Source organism: Neoarius graeffei, chromosome 1 (genome assembly GCF_027579695.1).
Source record: "Neoarius graeffei isolate fNeoGra1 chromosome 1, fNeoGra1.pri, whole genome shotgun sequence".
Lineage (NCBI taxonomy): Eukaryota > Metazoa > Chordata > Actinopteri > Siluriformes > Ariidae > Neoarius > Neoarius graeffei.
This window is the reverse complement of record NC_083569.1, coordinates 29,324,420-29,341,892: the sequence shown is the minus strand read 5'-3', so window position 1 is coordinate 29,341,892 and position 17,473 is coordinate 29,324,420. Positions and strand designations below refer to the sequence as shown.

The following is a 17,473-nucleotide window of genomic DNA, read 5'->3' as shown; positions in this document are numbered from 1 at the left end:
GTTGGTTGGTTGGTTGTTTATTTTCAAGTGAGCGACTGCCCAGAAGCAGACTTTTGTTCTGGGGGAGTGTATTCTGACTCCCATTTGCATGAATACCAGGTGGTAAGCTTCACGGGTTTTCCCCCTAACACAACCCAATCTCCTCACATGGAGTCCCTGGCATGCTTCTCACACTTTTGGGGCATGCCTCAGGAAGCATTTGTTGCTTCATTGTTCAATGAGAGCAGTTGGCTGGAAGGTGGTGAAAAGTGCCTTTTCACGACAGCAGCTTGCTTTTCACCACCAGCTTTAAGAATACAAGCAGGTAAGCATCATATTTTCAGTTGGTAAAAGCTGTCTCAGCTGACTTTGCACTCGAGCGAGAGTTAGAATTTCATAGTGGATGGTGGGACTATGACAAGCCTGTTGAAAAATGTGAGTTGGAGATTCTGAGGTCAGTGGGCAATTCAAGAAATAAAGCCAAGCAAACTGAAAGGAATCTGTGATAGCTCACCTTCGGAGCTCATCAGAGGAGCATATCAGCAGAAAAGCAGTGCGCAGTTAGTTGATTTGGTCATTGTTGCAAACAGTGCCAAGGTTGTGGGTTTAATCCAAATAGTGGCTGTTTTCACAGATGTGCTGCTTTGAATGTGGCGAAAGAAATTTGATCTTGACTTGGCTGAAAGTGCAGATGATTTGGCTGGTTTGCAAGATGACAAGAATGTTTTTCTCTGTAAAATGCAAGTTAGCTGGCGGCTTTGGAGAACGTGGGCATTGATCCCACTACCTCTTACATGCAAAGCAAGCGCTCTACCACTTGAGCTAATTCCCCTGCCACATTTGAGAGTTTGACCAACTAACTACCGCAAGCTCCCCAAACTGCCCTTCCTGGCCTGCTCGTTGCTCTCTGGAACCATGCCTGAGTTTCCATTGGTTGGTTGGTTGTTTATTTTCAAGTGAGCGACTGCCCAGAAGCAGACTTTTGTTCTGGGGGAGTGTATTCTGAGTCCCATTTGCATGAATACCAGGTGGTAAGCTTCACGGGTTTTGCCCCTAAAACAACCCAATCTCCTCACATGGAGTCCCTGGCATGCTTCTCACACTTTTGGGGCATGCCTCAGGAAGCATTTGTTGCTTCATTGTTCAATGAGAGCAGTTGGCTGGAAGGTGGTGAAAAGTGCCTTTTCACGACAGCAGCTTGCTTTTCACCACCAGCTTTAAGAATACAAGGAGGTAAGCATCATATTTTCAGTTGGTAAAAGCTGTCTCAGCTGACTTTGCACTCGAGCGAGAGTTAGAATTTCATAGTGGATGGTGGGACTATGACAAGCCTGTTGAAAAATGTGAGTTGGAGATTCTGAGGTCAGTGGGCAATTCAAGAAATAAAGCCAAGCAAACTGAAAGGAATCTGTGATAGCTCACCTTCGGAGCTCATCAGAAGAGCATATCAGCAGAAAAGCAGTGTGCAGTTAGTTGATTTGGTCATTGTTGCAAACAGTGCCAAGGTTGTGGGTTTAATCCAAATAGTGGCTATTTTCACAGATGTGCTGCTTTGAATGTGGCGAAAGAAATTTGATCTTGACTTGGCTGAAAGTGCAGATGATTTGGCTGGTTTGCAAGATGACAAGAATGTTTTTCTCTGTAAAATGCAAGTAAGCTGGCGGCTTTGGAGAATGTGGGCATCGATCCCACTACCTCTTACATGCAAAGCAAGCGCTCTACCACTTGAGCTAATTCCCCTGCTGTGTTTGAGCGTTTGACCAACTAACTACCGCAAGCTCCCCAAACTGCCCTTCCTGGCCTGCTCGTTGCTCTCTGGAACCATGCCTGAGTTTCCATTGGTTGTTTATTTTCAAGTGAGCGACTGCCCAGAAGCAGACTTTTGTTCTGGGGGAGTGTATTCTGACTCCCATTTGCATGAATACCAGGTGGTAAGCTTCACGGGTTTTGCCCCTAAAACAACCCAATCTCCTCACATGGAGTCCCTGGCATGCTTCTCACACTTTTGGGGCATGCCTCAGGAAGCATTTGTTGCTTCATTGTTCAATGAGAGCAGTTGGCTGGAAGGTGGTGAAAAGTGCCTTTTCACGACAGCAGCTTGCTTTTCACCAGCAGCTTTAAGAATACAAGCAGGTAAGCATCATATTTTCAGTTGGTAAAAGCTGTCTCAGCTGACTTTGCACTCGAGCGAGAGTTAGAATTTCATAGTGGATGGTGGGACTATGACAAGCCTGTTGAAAAATGTGAGTTGGAGATTCTGAGGTCAGTGGGCAATTCAAGAAATAAAGCCAAGCAAACTGAAAGGAATCTGTGATAGCTCACCTTCGGAGCTCATCAGAGGAGCATATCAGCAGAAAAGCAGTGCGCAGTTAGTTGATTTGGTCATTGTTGCAAACAGTGCCAAGGTTGTGGGTTTAATCCAAATGGTGGCTGTTTTCACAGATGTGCTGCTTTGAATGTGGCGAAAGAAATTTGATCTTGACTTGGCTGAAAGTGCAGATGATTTGGCTGGTTTGCAAGATGACAAAAATGTTTTTCTCTGTAAAATGCAAGTTAGCTGGCGGCTTTGGAGAATGTGGGCATACATCCCATTACCTCTTACATGCTAAGCAAGCGCTCTACCACTTGAGCTAATTCCCCTGCTGTGTTTGAGCGTTTGACCAACTAACTACCGCAAGCTCCCCAAACTGCCCTTCCTGGCCTGCTCGTTGCTCTCTGGAACCATGCCTGAGTTTCCGTTGGTTGGTTGGTTGTTTATTTTCAAGTGAGCGACTGCCCAGAAGCAGACTTTTGTTCTGGGGGAGTGTATTCTGAGTCCCATTTGCATGAATACCAGGTGGTAAGCTTCACGGGTTTTGCCCCTAAAACAACCCAATCTCCTCACATGGAGTCCCTGGCATGCTTCTCACACTTTTGGGGCATGCCTCAGGAAGCATTTGTTGCTTCATTGTTCAATGAGAGCAGTTGGCTGGAAGGTGGTGAAAAGTGCCTTTTCACGACAGCAGCTTGCTTTTCACCACCAGCTTTAAGAATACAAGGAGGTAAGCATCATATTTTCAGTTGGTAAAAGCTGTCTCAGCTGACTTTGCACTCGAGCGAGAGTTAGAATTTCATAGTGGATGGTGGGACTATGACAAGCCTGTTGAAAAATGTGAGTTGGAGATTCTGAGGTCAGTGGGCAATTCAAGAAATAAAGCCAAGCAAACTGAAAGGAATCTGTGATAGCTCACCTTCGGAGCTCATCAGAAGAGCATATCAGCAGAAAAGCAGTGTGCAGTTAGTTGATTTGGTCATTGTTGCAAACAGTGCCAAGGTTGTGGGTTTAATCCAAATAGTGGCTATTTTCACAGATGTGCTGCTTTGAATGTGGCGAAAGAAATTTGATCTTGACTTGGCTGAAAGTGCAGATGATTTGGCTGGTTTGCAAGATGACAAGAATGTTTTTCTCTGTAAAATGCAAGTAAGCTGGCGGCTTTGGAGAATGTGGGCATCGATCCCACTACCTCTTACATGCAAAGCAAGCGCTCTACCACTTGAGCTAATTCCCCTGCTGTGTTTGAGCGTTTGACCAACTAACTACCGCAAGCTCCCCAAACTGCCCTTCCTGGCCTGCTCGTTGCTCTCTGGAACCATGCCTGAGTTTCCATTGGTTGTTTATTTTCAAGTGAGCGACTGCCCAGAAGCAGACTTTTGTTCTGGGGGAGTGTATTCTGACTCCCATTTGCATGAATACCAGGTGGTAAGCTTCACGGGTTTTGCCCCTAAAACAACCCAATCTCCTCACATGGAGTCCCTGGCATGCTTCTCACACTTTTGGGGCATGCCTCAGGAAGCATTTGTTGCTTCATTGTTCAATGAGAGCAGTTGGCTGGAAGGTGGTGAAAAGTGCCTTTTCACGACAGCAGCTTGCTTTTCACCAGCAGCTTTAAGAATACAAGCAGGTAAGCATCATATTTTCAGTTGGTAAAAGCTGTCTCAGCTGACTTTGCACTCGAGCGAGAGTTAGAATTTCATAGTGGATGGTGGGACTATGACAAGCCTGTTGAAAAATGTGAGTTGGAGATTCTGAGGTCAGTGGGCAATTCAAGAAATAAAGCCAAGCAAACTGAAAGGAATCTGTGATAGCTCACCTTCGGAGCTCATCAGAGGAGCATATCAGCAGAAAAGCAGTGCGCAGTTAGTTGATTTGGTCATTGTTGCAAACAGTGCCAAGGTTGTGGGTTTAATCCAAATAGTGGCTGTTTTCACAGATGTGCTGCTTTGAATGTGGCGAAAGAAATTTGATCTTGACTTGGCTGAAAGTGCAGATGATTTGGCTGGTTTGCAAGATGACAAAAATGTTTTTCTCTGTAAAATGCAAGTTAGCTGGCGGCTTTGGAGAATGTGGGCATACATCCCATTACCTCTTACATGCTAAGCAAGCGCTCTACCACTTGAGCTAATTCCCCTGCTGTGTTTGAGCGTTTGACCAACTAACTACCGCAAGCTCCCCAAACTGCCCTTCCTGGCCTGCTCGTTGCTCTCTGGAACCATGCCTGAGTTTCCGTTGGTTGGTTGGTTGTTTATTTTCAAGTGAGCGACTGCCCAGAAGCAGACTTTTGTTCTGGGGGAGTGTATTCTGAGTCCCATTTGCATGAATACCAGGTGGTAAGCTTCACGGGTTTTCCCCCTAACACAACCCAATCTCCTCACATGGAGTCCCTGGCATGCTTCTCACACTTTTGAGGCATGCCTCAGGAAGCATTTGTTGCTTCATTGTTCAATGAGAGCAGTTGGCTGGAAGGTGGTGAAAAGTGCCTTTTCACGACAGCAGCTTGCTTTTCACCAGCAGCTTTAAGAATACAAGCAGGTAAGCATCATATTTTCAGTTTGTAAAAGCTGTCTCAGCTGACTTTGCACTCGAGCGAGAGTTAGAATTTCATAGTGGATGGTGGGAGTATGACAAGCCTGTTGAAAAATGTGAGTTGGAGATTCTGAGGTCAGTGGGCAATTCAAGAAATAAAGCCAAGCAAACTGAAAGGAATCTGTGATAGCTCACCTTCGGAGCTCATCAGAGGAGCATATCAGCAGAAAAGCAGTGCACAGTTAGTTGATTTGGTCATTGTTGCAAACAGTGCCAAGGTTGTGGGTTTAATCCAAATAGTGGCTATTTTCACAGATGTGCTGCTTTGAATGTGGCGAAAGAAATTTGATCTTGACTTGGCTGAAAGTGCAGATGATTTGGCTGGTTTGCAAGATGACAAGAATGTTTTTCTCTGTAAAATGCAAGTAAGCTGGCGGCTTTGGAGAACGTGGGCATTGATCCCACTACCTCTTACATGCAAAGCAAGCGCTCTACCACTTGAGCTAATTCCCCTGCCACATTTGAGAGTTTGACCAACTAACTACCGCAAGCTCCCCAAACTGCCCTTCCTGGCCTGCTCGTTGCTCTCTGGAACCATGCCTGAGTTTTCATTGGTTGGTTGGTTGTTTATTTTCAAGTGAGCGACTGCCCAGAAGCAGACTTTTGTTCTGGGGGAGTCTATTCTGAGTCCCATTTGCATGAATACCAGGTGGTAAGCTTCACGGGTTTTGCCCCTAAAACAACCCAATCTCCTCACATGGAGTCCCTGGCATGCTTCTCACACTTTTGGGGCATGCCTCAGGAAGCATTTGTTGCTTCATTGTTCAATGAGAGCAGTTGGCTGGAAGGTGGTGAAAAGTGCCTTTTCACGACAGCAGCTTGCTTTTCACCACCAGCTTTAAGAATACAAGGAGGTAAGCATCATATTTTCAGTTGGTAAAAGCTGTCTCAGCTGACTTTGCACTCGAGCGAGAGTTAGAATTTCATAGTGGATGGTGGGACTATGACAAGCCTGTTGAAAAATGTGAGTTGGAGATTCTGAGGTCAGTGGGCAATTCAAGAAATAAAGCCAAGCAAACTGAAAGGAATCTGTGATAGCTCACCTTCGGAGCTCATCAGAAGAGCATATCAGCAGAAAAGCAGTGTGCAGTTAGTTGATTTGGTCATTGTTGCAAACAGTGCCAAGGTTGTGGGTTTAATCCAAATAGTGGCTATTTTCACAGATGTGCTGCTTTGAATGTGGCGAAAGAAATTTGATCTTGACATGGCTGAAAGTGCAGATGATTTGGCTGGTTTGCAAGATGACAAGAATGTTTTTCTCTGTAAAATGCAAGTTAGCTGGCGGCTTTGGAGAATGTGGGCATCGATCCCACTACCTCTTACATGCGAAGCAAGCGCTCTACCACTTGAGCTAATTCCCCTGCTGTGTTTGAGTGTTTGACCAACTAACTACCGCAAGCTCCCCAAACTGCCCTTCCTGGCCTGCTCGTTGCTCTCTGGAACCATGCCTGAGTTTCCATTGGTTGGTTGGTTGTTTATTTTCAAGTGAGCGACTGCCCAGAAGCAGACTTTTGTTCTGGGGGAGTGTATTCTGAGTCCCATTTGCATGAATACCAGGTGGTAAGCTTCACGGGTTTTGCCCCTAAAACAACCCAATCTCCTCACATGGAGTCCCTGGCATGCTTCTCACACTTTTGGGGCATGCCTCAGGAAGCATTTGTTGCTTCATTGTTCAATGAGATCAGTTGGCTGGAAGGTGGTGAAAAGTGCCTTTTCACGACAGCAGCTTGCTTTTCACCACCAGCTTTAAGAATACAAGGAGGTAAGCATCATATTTTCAGTTTGTAAAAGCTGTCTCAGCTGACTTTGCACTCGAGCAAGAGTTAGAATTTCATAGTGGATGGTGGGACTATGACAAGCCTGTTGAAAAATGTGAGTTGCAGATTCTGAGGTCAGTGGGCAATTCAAGAAATAAAGCCAAGCAAACTGAAAGGAATCTGTGATAGCTCACCTTCGGAGCTCATCAGAGGAGCATATCAGCAGAAAAGCAGTGCGCAGTTAGTTGATTTGGTCATTGTTGCAAACAGTGCCAAGGTTGTGGGTTTAATCCAAATAGTGGCTGTTTTCACAGATGTGCTGCTTTGAATGTGGCGAAAGAAATTTGATCTTGACTTGGCTGAAAGTGCAGATGATTTGGCTGGTTTGCAAGATGACAAAAATGTTTTTCTCTGTAAAATGCAAGTTAGCTGGCGGCTTTGGAGAATGTGGGCATACATCCCATTACCTCTTACGTGCTAAGCAAGCGCTCTACCACTTGAGCTAATTCCCCTGCTGTGTTTGAGCGTTTGACCAACTAACTACCGCAAGCTCCCCAAACTGCCCTTCCTGGCCTGCTCGTTGCTCTCTGGAACCATGCCTGAGTTTCCGTTGGTTGGTTGGTTGTTTATTTTCAAGTGAGCGACTGCCCAGAAGCAGACTTTTGTTCTGGGGGAGTGTATTCTGACTCCCATTTGCATGAATACCAGGTGGTAAGCTTCACGGGTTTTGCCCCTAAAACAACCCAATCTCCTCACATGGAGTCCCTGGCATGCTTCTCACACTTTTGGGGCATGCCTCAGGAAGCATTTGTTGCTTCATTGTTCAATGAGAGCAGTTGGCTGGAAGGTGGTGAAAAGTGCCTTTTCACGACAGCAGCTTGCTTTTCACCAGCAGCTTTAAGAATACAAGCAGGTAAGCATCATATTTTCAGTTGGTAAAAGCTGTCTCAGCTGACTTTGCACTCGAGCGAGAGTTAGAATTTCATAGTGGATGGTGGGACTATGACAAGCCTGTTGAAAAATGTGAGTTGGAGATTCTGAGGTCAGTGGGCAATTCAAGAAATAAAGCCAAGCAAACTGAAAGGAATCTGTGATAGCTCACCTTCGGAGCTCATCAGAGGAGCATATCAGCAGAAAAGCAGTGCGCAGTTAGTTGATTTGGTCATTGTTGCAAACAGTGCCAAGGTTGTGGGTTTAATCCAAATAGTGGCTATTTTCACAGATGTGCTGCTTTGAATGTGGCGAAAGAAATTTGATCTTGACTTGGCTGAAAGTGCAGATGATTTGGCTGGTTTGCAAGATGACAAGAATGTTTTTCTCTGTAAAATGCAAGTAAGCTGACGGCTTTGGAGAACGTGGGCATTGATCCCACTACCTCTTACATGCAAAGCAAGCGCTCTACCACTTGAGCTAATTCCCCTGCCACATTTGAGAGTTTGACCAACTAACTACCGCAAGCTCCCCAAACTGCCCTTCCTGGCCTGCTCGTTGCTCTCTGGAACCATGCCTGAGTTTCCATTGGTTGGTTGGTTGTTTATTTTCAAGTGAGCGACTGCCCAGAAGCAGACTTTTGTTCTGGGGGAGTGTATTCTGAGTCCCATTTGCATGAATACCAGGTGGTAAGCTTCACGGGTTTTGCCCCTAAAACAACCCAATCTCCTCACATGGAGTCCCTGGCATGCTTCTCACACTTTTGGGGCATGCCTCAGGAAGCATTTGTTGCTTCATTGTTCAATGAGAGCAGTTGGCTGGAAGGTGGTGAAAAGTGCCTTTTCACGACAGCAGCTTGCTTTTCACCACCAGCTTTAAGAATACAAGGAGGTAAGCATCATATTTTCAGTTGGTAAAAGCTGTCTCAGCTGACTTTGCACTCGAGCGAGAGTTAGAATTTCATAGTGGATGGTGGGACTATGACAAGCCTGTTGAAAAATGTGAGTTGGAGATTCTGAGGTCAGTGGGCAATTCAAGAAATAAAGCCAAGCAAACTGAAAGGAATCTGTGATAGCTCACCTTCGGAGCTCATCAGAAGATCATATCAGCAGAAAAGCAGTGTGCAGTTAGTTGATTTGGTCATTGTTGCAAACAGTGCCAAGGTTGTGGGTTTAATCCAAATAGTGGCTATTTTCACAGACGTGCTGCTTTGAATGTGGCGAAAGAAATTTGATCTTGACTTGGCTGAAAGTGCAGATGATTTGGCTGGTTTGCAAGATGACAAGAATGTTTTTCTCTGTAAAATGCAAGTTAGCTGGCGGCTTTGGAGAATGTGGGCATCGATCCCACTACCTCTTACATGCGAAGCAAGCGCTCTACCACTTGAGCTAATTCCCCTGCTGTGTTTGAGCGTTTGACCAACTAACTACCGCAAGCTCCCCAAACTGCCCTTCCTGGCCTGCTCGTTGCTCTCTGGAACCATGCCTGAGTTTCCATTGGTTGGTTGGTTGTTTATTTTCAAGTGAGCGACTGCCCAGAAGCAGACTTTTGTTCTGGGGGAGTGTATTCTGAGTCCCATTTGCATGAATACCAGGTGGTAAGCTTCACGGGTTTTGCCCCTAAAACAACCCAATCTCCTCACATGGAGTCCCTGGCATGCTTCTCACACTTTTGGGGCATGCCTCAGGAAGCATTTGTTGCTTCATTGTTCAATGAGATCAGTTGGCTGGAAGGTGGTGAAAAGTGCCTTTTCACGACAGCAGCTTGCTTTTCACCACCAGCTTTAAGAATACAAGGAGGTAAGCATCATATTTTCAGTTTGTAAAAGCTGTCTCAGCTGACTTTGCACTCGAGCAAGAGTTAGAATTTCATAGTGGATGGTGGGACTATGACAAGCCTGTTGAAAAATGTGAGTTGCAGATTCTGAGGTCAGTGGGCAATTCAAGAAATAAAGCCAAGCAAACTGAAAGGAATCTGTGATAGCTCACCTTCGGAGCTCATCAGAGGAGCATATCAGCAGAAAAGCAGTGCGCAGTTAGTTGATTTGGTCATTGTTGCAAACAGTGCCAAGGTTGTGGGTTTAATCCAAATAGTGGCTGTTTTCACAGATGTGCTGCTTTGAATGTGGCGAAAGAAATTTGATCTTGACTTGGCTGAAAGTGCAGATGATTTGGCTGGTTTGCAAGATGACAAAAATGTTTTTCTCTGTAAAATGCAAGTTAGCTGGCGGCTTTGGAGAATGTGGGCATACATCCCATTACCTCTTACATACTAAGCAAGCGCTCTACCACTTGAGCTAATTCCCCTGCTGTGTTTGAGCGTTTGACCAACTAACTACCGCAAGCTCCCCAAACTGCCTTTCCTGGCCTGCTCGTTGCTCTCTGGAACCATGCCTGAGTTTCCGTTGGTTGGTTGGTTGTTTATTTTCAAGTGAGCGACTGCCCAGAAGCAGACTTTTGTTCTGGGGGAGTGTATTCTGACTCCCATTTGCATGAATACCAGGTGGTAAGCTTCACGGGTTTTCCCCCTAACACAACCCAATCTCCTCACATGGAGTCCCTGGCATGCTTCTCACACTTTTGGGGCATGCCTCAGGAAGCATTTGTTGCTTCATTGTTCAATGAGAGCAGTTGGCTGGAAGGTGGTGAAAAGTGCCTTTTCACGACAGCAGCTTGCTTTTCACCAGCAGCTTTAAGAATACAAGCAGGTAAGCATCATATTTTCAGTTGGTAAAAGCTGTCTCAGCTGACTTTGCACTCGAGCGAGAGTTAGAATTTCATAGTGGATGGTGGGAGTATGACAAGCCTGTTGAAAAATGTGAGTTGGAGATTCTGAGGTCAGTGGGCAATTCAAGAAATAAAGCCAAGCAAACTGAAAGGAATCTGTGATAGCTCACCTTCGGAGCTCATCAGAGGAGCATATCAGCAGAAAAGCAGTGCGCAGTTAGTTGATTTGGTCATTGTTGCAAACAGTGCCAAGGTTGTGGGTTTAATCCAAATAGTGGCTATTTTCACAGATGTGCTGCTTTGAATGTGGCGAAAGAAATTTGATCTTGACTTGGCTGAAAGTGCAGATGATTTGGCTGGTTTGCAAGATGACAAGAATGTTTTTCTCTGTAAAATGCAAGTAAGCTGGCGGCTTTGGAGAACGTGGGCATTGATCCCACTACCTCTTACATGCAAAGCAAGCGCTCTACCACTTGAGCTAATTCCCCTGCCACATTTGAGAGTTTGACCAACTAACTACCGCAAGCTCCCCAAACTGCCCTTCCTGGCCTGCTCGTTGCTCTCTGGAACCATGCCTGAGTTTCCATTGGTTGGTTGGTTGTTTATTTTCAAGTGAGCGACTGCCCAGAAGCAGACTTTTGTTCTGGGGGAGTGTATTCTGAGTCCCATTTGCATGAATACCAGTTGGTAAGCTTCACGGGTTTTGCCCCTAAAACAACCCAATCTCCTCACATGGAGTCCCTGGCATGCTTCTCACACTTTTGGGGCATGCCTCAGGAAGCATTTGTTGCTTCATTGTTCAATGAGATCAATTGGCTGGAAGGTGGTGAAAAGTGCCTTTTCACGACAGCAGCTTGCTTTTCACCACCAGCTTTAAGAATACAAGCAGGTAAGCATCATATTTTCAGTTTGTAAAAGCTGTCTCAGCTGACTTTGCACTCGAGCGAGAGTTAGAATTTCATAGTGGATGGTGGGACTATGACAAGCCTGTTGAAAAATGTGAGTTGCAGATTCTGAGGTCAGTGGGCAATTCAAGAAATAAAGCCAAGCAAACTGAAAGGAATCTGTGATAGCTCACCTTCGGAGCTCATCAGAGGAGCATATCAGCAGAAAAGCAGTGCGCAGTTAGTTGATTTGGTCATTGTTGCAAACAGTGCCAAGGTTGTGGGTTTAATCCAAATAGTGGCTGTTTTCACAGATGTGCTGCTTTGAATGTGGCGAAAGAAATTTGATCTTGACTTGGCTGAAAGTGCAGATGATTTGGCTGGTTTGCAAGATGACAAAAATGTTTTTCTCTGTAAAATGCAAGTTAGCTGGCGGCTTTGGAGAATGTGGGCATACATCCCATTACCTCTTACATGCTAAGCAAGCGCTCTACCACTTGAGCTAATTCCCCTGCTGTGTTTGAGCGTTTGACCAACTAACTACCGCAAGCTCCCCAAACTGCCCTTCCTGGCCTGCTCGTTGCTCTCTGGAACCATGCCTGAGTTTCCGTTGGCTGGTTGGTTGTTTATTTTCAAGTGAGCGACTGCCCAGAAGCAGACTTTTGTTCTGGGGGAGTGTATTCTGAGTCCCATTTGCATGAATACCAGGTGGTAAGCTTCACGGGTTTTCCCCCTAACACAACCCAATCTCCTCACATGGAGTCCCTGGCATGCTTCTCACACTTTTGGGGCATGCCTCAGGAAGCATTTGTTGCTTCATTGTTCAATGAGAGCAGTTGGCTGGAAGGTGGTGAAAAGTGCCTTTTCACGACAGCAGCTTGCTTTTCACCAGCAGATTTAAGAATACAAGCAGGTAAGCATCATATTTTCAGTTGGTAAAAGCTGTCTCAGCTGACTTTGCACTCGAGCGAGAATTAGAATTTCATAGTGGATGGTGGGACTATGACAAGCCTGTTGAAAAATGTGAGTTGGAGATTCTGAGGTCAGTGGGCAATTCAAGAAATAAAGCCAAGCAAACTGAAAGGAATCTGTGATAGCTCACCTTCGGAGCTCATCAGAGGAGCATATCAGCAGAAAAGCAGTGCGCAGTTAGTTGATTTGGTCATTGTTGCAAACAGTGCCAAGGTTGTGGGTTTAATCCAAATAGTGGCTGTTTTCACAGATGTGCTGCTTTGAATGTGGCGAAAGAAATTTGATCTTGACTTGGCTGAAAGTGCAGATGATTTGGCTGGTTTGCAAGATGACAAGAATGTTTTTCTCTGTAAAATGCAAGTTAGCTGGCGGCTTTGGGGAATGTGGGCATACATCCCATTACCTCTTACATGCTAAGCAAGCGCTCTACCACTTGAGCTAATTCCCCTGCTGTGTTTGAGCGTTTGACCAACTAACTACCGCAAGCTCCCCAAACTGCCCTTCCTGGCCTGCTCGTTGCTCTCTGGAACCATGCCTGAGTTTCCGTTGGTTGGTTGGTTGTTTATTTTCAAGTGAGCGACTGCCCAGAAGCAGACTTTTGTTCTGGGGGAGTGTATTCTGAGTCCCATTTGCATGAATACCAGGTGGTAAGCTTCATGGGTTTTCCCCCTAACACAACCCAATCTCCTCACATGGAGTCCCTGGCATGCTTCTCACACTTTTGGGGCATGCCTCAGGAAGCATTTGTTGCTTCGTTGTTCAATGAGAGCAGTTGGCTGGAAGGTGGTGAAAAGTGCCTTTTCACGACAGCAGCTTGCTTTTCACCAGCAGCTTTAAGAATACAAGCAGGTAAGCATCATATTTTCAGTTGGTAAAAGCTGTCTCAGCTGACTTTGCACTCGAGCGAGAATTAGAATTTCATAGTGGATGGTGGGACTATGACAAGCCTGTTGAAAAATGTGAGTTGGAGATTCTGAGGTCAGTGGGCAATTCAAGAAATAAAGCCAAGCAAACTGAAAGGAATCTGTGATAGCTCACCTTCGGAGCTCATCAGAGGAGCATATCAGCAGAAAAGCAGTGCGCAGTTAGTTGATTTGGTCATTGTTGCAAACAGTGCCAAGGTTGTGGGTTTAATCCAAATAGTGGCTGTTTTCACAAATGTGCTGCTTTGAATGTGGCGAAAGAAATTTGATCTTGACTTGGCTGAAAGTGCAGATGATTTGGCTGGTTTGCAAGATGACAAGAATGTTTTTCTCTGTAAAATGCAAGTTAGCTGGCGGCTTTGGAGAATGTGGGCATTGATCCCACTACCTCTTACATGCAAAGCAAGCGCTCTACCACTTGAGCTAATTCCCCTGCTGTGTTTGAGCGTTTGACCAACTAACTACCGCAAGCTCCCCAAACTGCCCTTCCTGGCCTGCTCGTTGCTCTCTGGAACCATGCCTGAGTTTCCATTGGTTGGTTGGTTGTTTATTTTCAAGTGAGCGACTGCCCAGAAGCAGACTTTTGTTCTGGGGGAGTGTATTCTGAGTCCCATTTGCATGAATACCAGGTGGTAAGCTTCACGGGTTTTGCCCCTAAAACAACCCAATCTCCTCACATGGAGTCCCTGGCATGCTTCTCACACTTTTGGGGCATGCCTCAGGAAGCATTTGTTGCTTCATTGTTCAATGAGATCAGTTGGCTGGAAGGTGGTGAAAAGTGCCTTTTCACGACAGCAGCTTGCTTTTCACCACCAGCTTTAAGAATACAAGGAGGTAAGCATCATATTTTCAGTTTGTAAAAGCTGTCTCAGCTGACTTTGCACTCGAGCAAGAGTTAGAATTTCATAGTGGATGGTGGGACTATGACAAGCCTGTTGAAAAATGTGAGTTGGAGATTCTGAGGTCAGTGGGCAATTCAAGAAATAAAGCCAAGCAAACTGAAAGGAATCTGTGATAGCTCACCTTCGGAGCTCATCAGAGGAGCATATCAGCAGAAAAGCAGTGCGCAGTTAGTTGATTTGGTCATTGTTGCAAACAGTGCCAAGGTTGTGGGTTTAATCCAAATAGTGGCTGTTTTCACAGATGTGCTGCTTTGAATGTGGCGAAAGAAATTTGATCTTGACTTGGCTGAAAGTGCAGATGATTTGGCTGGTTTGCAAGATGACAAAAATGTTTTTCTCTGTAAAATGCAAGTTAGCTGGCGGCTTTGGAGAATGTGGGCATACATCCCATTACCTCTTACATGCTAAGCAAGCGCTCTACCACTTGAGCTAATTCCCCTGCTGTGTTTGAGCGTTTGACCAACTAACTACCGCAAGCTCCCCAAACTGCCCTTCCTGGCCTGCTCGTTGCTCTCTGGAACCATGCCTGAGTTTCCGTTGGTTGGTTGGTTGTTTATTTTCAAGTGAGCGACTGCCCAGAAGCAGACTTTTGTTCTGGGGGAGTGTATTCTGAGTCCCATTTGCATGAATACCAGGTGGTAAGCTTCACGGGTTTTCCCCCTAACACAACCCAATCTCCTCACATGGAGTCCCTGGCATGCTTCTCACACTTTTGGGGCATGCCTCAGGAAGCATTTGTTGCTTCATTGTTCAATGAGAGCAGTTGGCTGGAAGGTGGTGAAAAGTGCCTTTTCACGACAGCAGCTTGCTTTTCACCAGCAGCTTTAAGAATACAAGCAGGTAAGCATCATATTTTCAGTTGGTAAAAGCTGTCTCAGCTGACTTTGCACTCGAGCGAGAATTAGAATTTCATAGTGGATGGTGGGAGTATGACAAGCCTGTTGAAAAATGTGAGTTGGAGATTCTGAGGTCAGTGGGCAATTCAAGAAATAAAGCCAAGCAAACTGAAAGGAATCTGTGATAGCTCACCTTCGGAGCTCATCAGAGGAGCATATCAGCAGAAAAGCAGTGCGCAGTTAGTTGATTTGGTCATTGTTGCAAACAGTGCCAAGGTTGTGGGTTTAATCCAAATAGTGGCTATTTTCACAGATGTGCTGCTTTGAATGTGGCGAAAGAAATTTGATCTTGACTTGGCTGAAAGTGCAGATGATTTGGCTGGTTTGCAAGATGACAAGAATGTTTTTCTCTGTAAAATGCAAGTAAGCTGGCGGCTTTGGAGAACGTGGGCATTGATCCCACTACCTCTTACATGCAAAGCAAGCGCTCTACCACTTGAGCTAATTCCCCTGCCACATTTGAGAGTTTGACCAACTAACTACCGCAAGCTCCCCAAACTGCCCTTCCTGGCCTGCTCGTTGCTCTCTGGAACCATGCCTGAGTTTCCATTGGTTGGTTGGTTGTTTATTTTCAAGTGAGCGACTGCCCAGAAGCAGACTTTTGTTCTGGGGGAGTGTATTCTGAGTCCCATTTGCATGAATACCAGGTGGTAAGCTTCACGGGTTTTGCCCCTAAAACAACCCAATCTCCTCACATGGAGTCCCTGGCATGCTTCTCACACTTTTGGGGCATGCCTCAGGAAGCATTTGTTGCTTCATTGTTCAATGAGAGCAGTTGGCTGGAAGGTGGTGAAAAGTGCCTTTTCACGACAGCAGCTTGCTTTTCACCACCAGCTTTAAGAATACAAGGAGGTAAGCATCATATTTTCAGTTGGTAAAAGCTGTCTCAGCTGACTTTGCACTCGAGCGAGAGTTAGAATTTCATAGTGGATGGTGGGACTATGACAAGCCTGTTGAAAAATGTGAGTTGGAGATTCTGAGGTCAGTGGGCAATTCAAGAAATAAAGCCAAGCAAACTGAAAGGAATCTGTGATAGCTCACCTTCGGAGCTCATCAGAGGAGCATATCAGCAGAAAAGCAGTGCGCAGTTAGTTGATTTGGTCATTGTTGCAAACAGTGCCAAGGTTGTGGGTTTAATCCAAATAGTGGCTGTTTTCACAGATGTGCTGCTTTGAATGTGGCGAAAGAAATTTGATCTTGACTTGGCTGAAAGTGCAGATGATTTGGCTGGTTTGCAAGATGACAAGAATGTTTTTCTCTGTAAAATGCAAGTTAGCTGGCGGCTTTGGGGAATGTGGGCATACATCCCATTACCTCTTACATGCTAAGCAAGCGCTCTACCACTTGAGCTAATTCCCCTGCTGTGTTTGAGCGTTTGACCAACTAACTACCGCAAGCTCTCCAAACTGCCCTTCCTGGCCTGCTCGTTGCTCTCTGGAACCATGCCTGAGTTTCCGTTGGTTGGTTGGTTGTTTATTTTCAAGTGAGCGACTGCCCAGAAGCAGACTTTTGTTCTGGGGGAGTGTATTCTGAGTCCCATTTGCATGAATACCAGGTGGTAAGCTTCACGTGTTTTCCCCCTAACACAACCCAATCTCCTCACATGGAGTCCCTGGCATGCTTCTCACACTTTTGGGGCATGCCTCAGGAAGCATTTGTTGCTTCATTGTTCAATGAGATCAGTTGGCTGGAAGGTGGTGAAAAGTGCCTTTTCACGACAGCAGCTTGCTTTTCACCAGCAGCTTTAAGAATACAAGCAGGTAAGCATCATATTTTCAGTTTGTAAAAGCTGTCTCAGCTGACTTTGCACTCGAGCGAGAGTTAGAATTTCATAGTGGATGGTGGGAGTATGACAAGCCTGTTGAAAAATGTGAGTTGGAGATTCTGAGGTCAGTGGGCAATTCAAGAAATAAAGCCAAGCAAACTGAAAGGAATCTGTGATAGCTCACCTTCGGAGCTCATCAGAGGAGCATATCAGCAGAAAAGCAGTGCGCAGTTAGTTGATTTGGTCATTGTTGCAAACAGTGCCAAGGTTGTGGGTTTAATCCAAATAGTGGCTATTTTCACAGATGTGCTGCTTTGAATGTGGCGAAAGAAATTTGATCTTGACTTGGCTGAAAGTGCAGATGATTTGGCTGGTTTGCAAGATGACAAGAATGTTTTTCTCTGTAAAATGCAAGTAAGCTGGCGGCTTTGGAGAACGTGGGCATTGATCCCACTACCTCTTACATGCGAAGCAAGCGCTCTACCACTTGAGCTAATTCCCCTGCTGTGTTTGAGCGTTTGACCAACTAACTACCGCAAGCTCCCCAAACTGCCCTTCCTGGCCTGCTCGTTGCTCTCTGGAACCATGCCTGAGTTTCCATTGGTTGGTTGGTTGTTTATTTTCAAGTGAGCGACTGCCCAGAAGCAGACTTTTGTTCTGGGGGAGTGTATTCTGAGTCCCATTTGCATGAATACCAGGTGGTAAGCTTCACGGGTTTTGCCCCTAAAACAACCCAATCTCCTCACATGGAGTCCCTGGCATGCTTCTCACACTTTTGGGGCATGCCTCAGGAAGCATTTGTTGCTTCATTGTTCAATGAGATCAATTGGCTGGAA

The 17,473-nt window shown here is 45.6% G+C and overlaps 4 non-coding genes across 4 annotated transcripts; all 4 read right to left on the bottom strand.

Moving 5' to 3' along the window:
- Nucleotides 1-1,646: 1,646 nt before the first annotated feature.
- trnaa-ugc (transfer RNA alanine (anticodon UGC)) lies at nt 1,647-1,719 on the bottom strand. The gene has a single exon. It is a non-coding gene; the product is annotated as a tRNA-Ala (tRNA).
- Nucleotides 1,720-3,454: 1,735 nt separating this feature from the next.
- Nucleotides 3,455-3,527, bottom strand: trnaa-ugc (transfer RNA alanine (anticodon UGC)). The gene has a single exon. It is a non-coding gene; the product is annotated as a tRNA-Ala (tRNA).
- A 2,643-nt stretch (nt 3,528-6,170) lies between these two features.
- trnaa-cgc (transfer RNA alanine (anticodon CGC)) lies at nt 6,171-6,243 on the bottom strand. Its single transcript has one exon. It is a non-coding gene; the product is annotated as a tRNA-Ala (tRNA).
- A 2,651-nt stretch (nt 6,244-8,894) lies between these two features.
- Nucleotides 8,895-8,967, bottom strand: trnaa-cgc (transfer RNA alanine (anticodon CGC)). The gene has a single exon. It is a non-coding gene; the product is annotated as a tRNA-Ala (tRNA).
- Nucleotides 8,968-17,473: the final 8,506 nt, after the last annotated feature.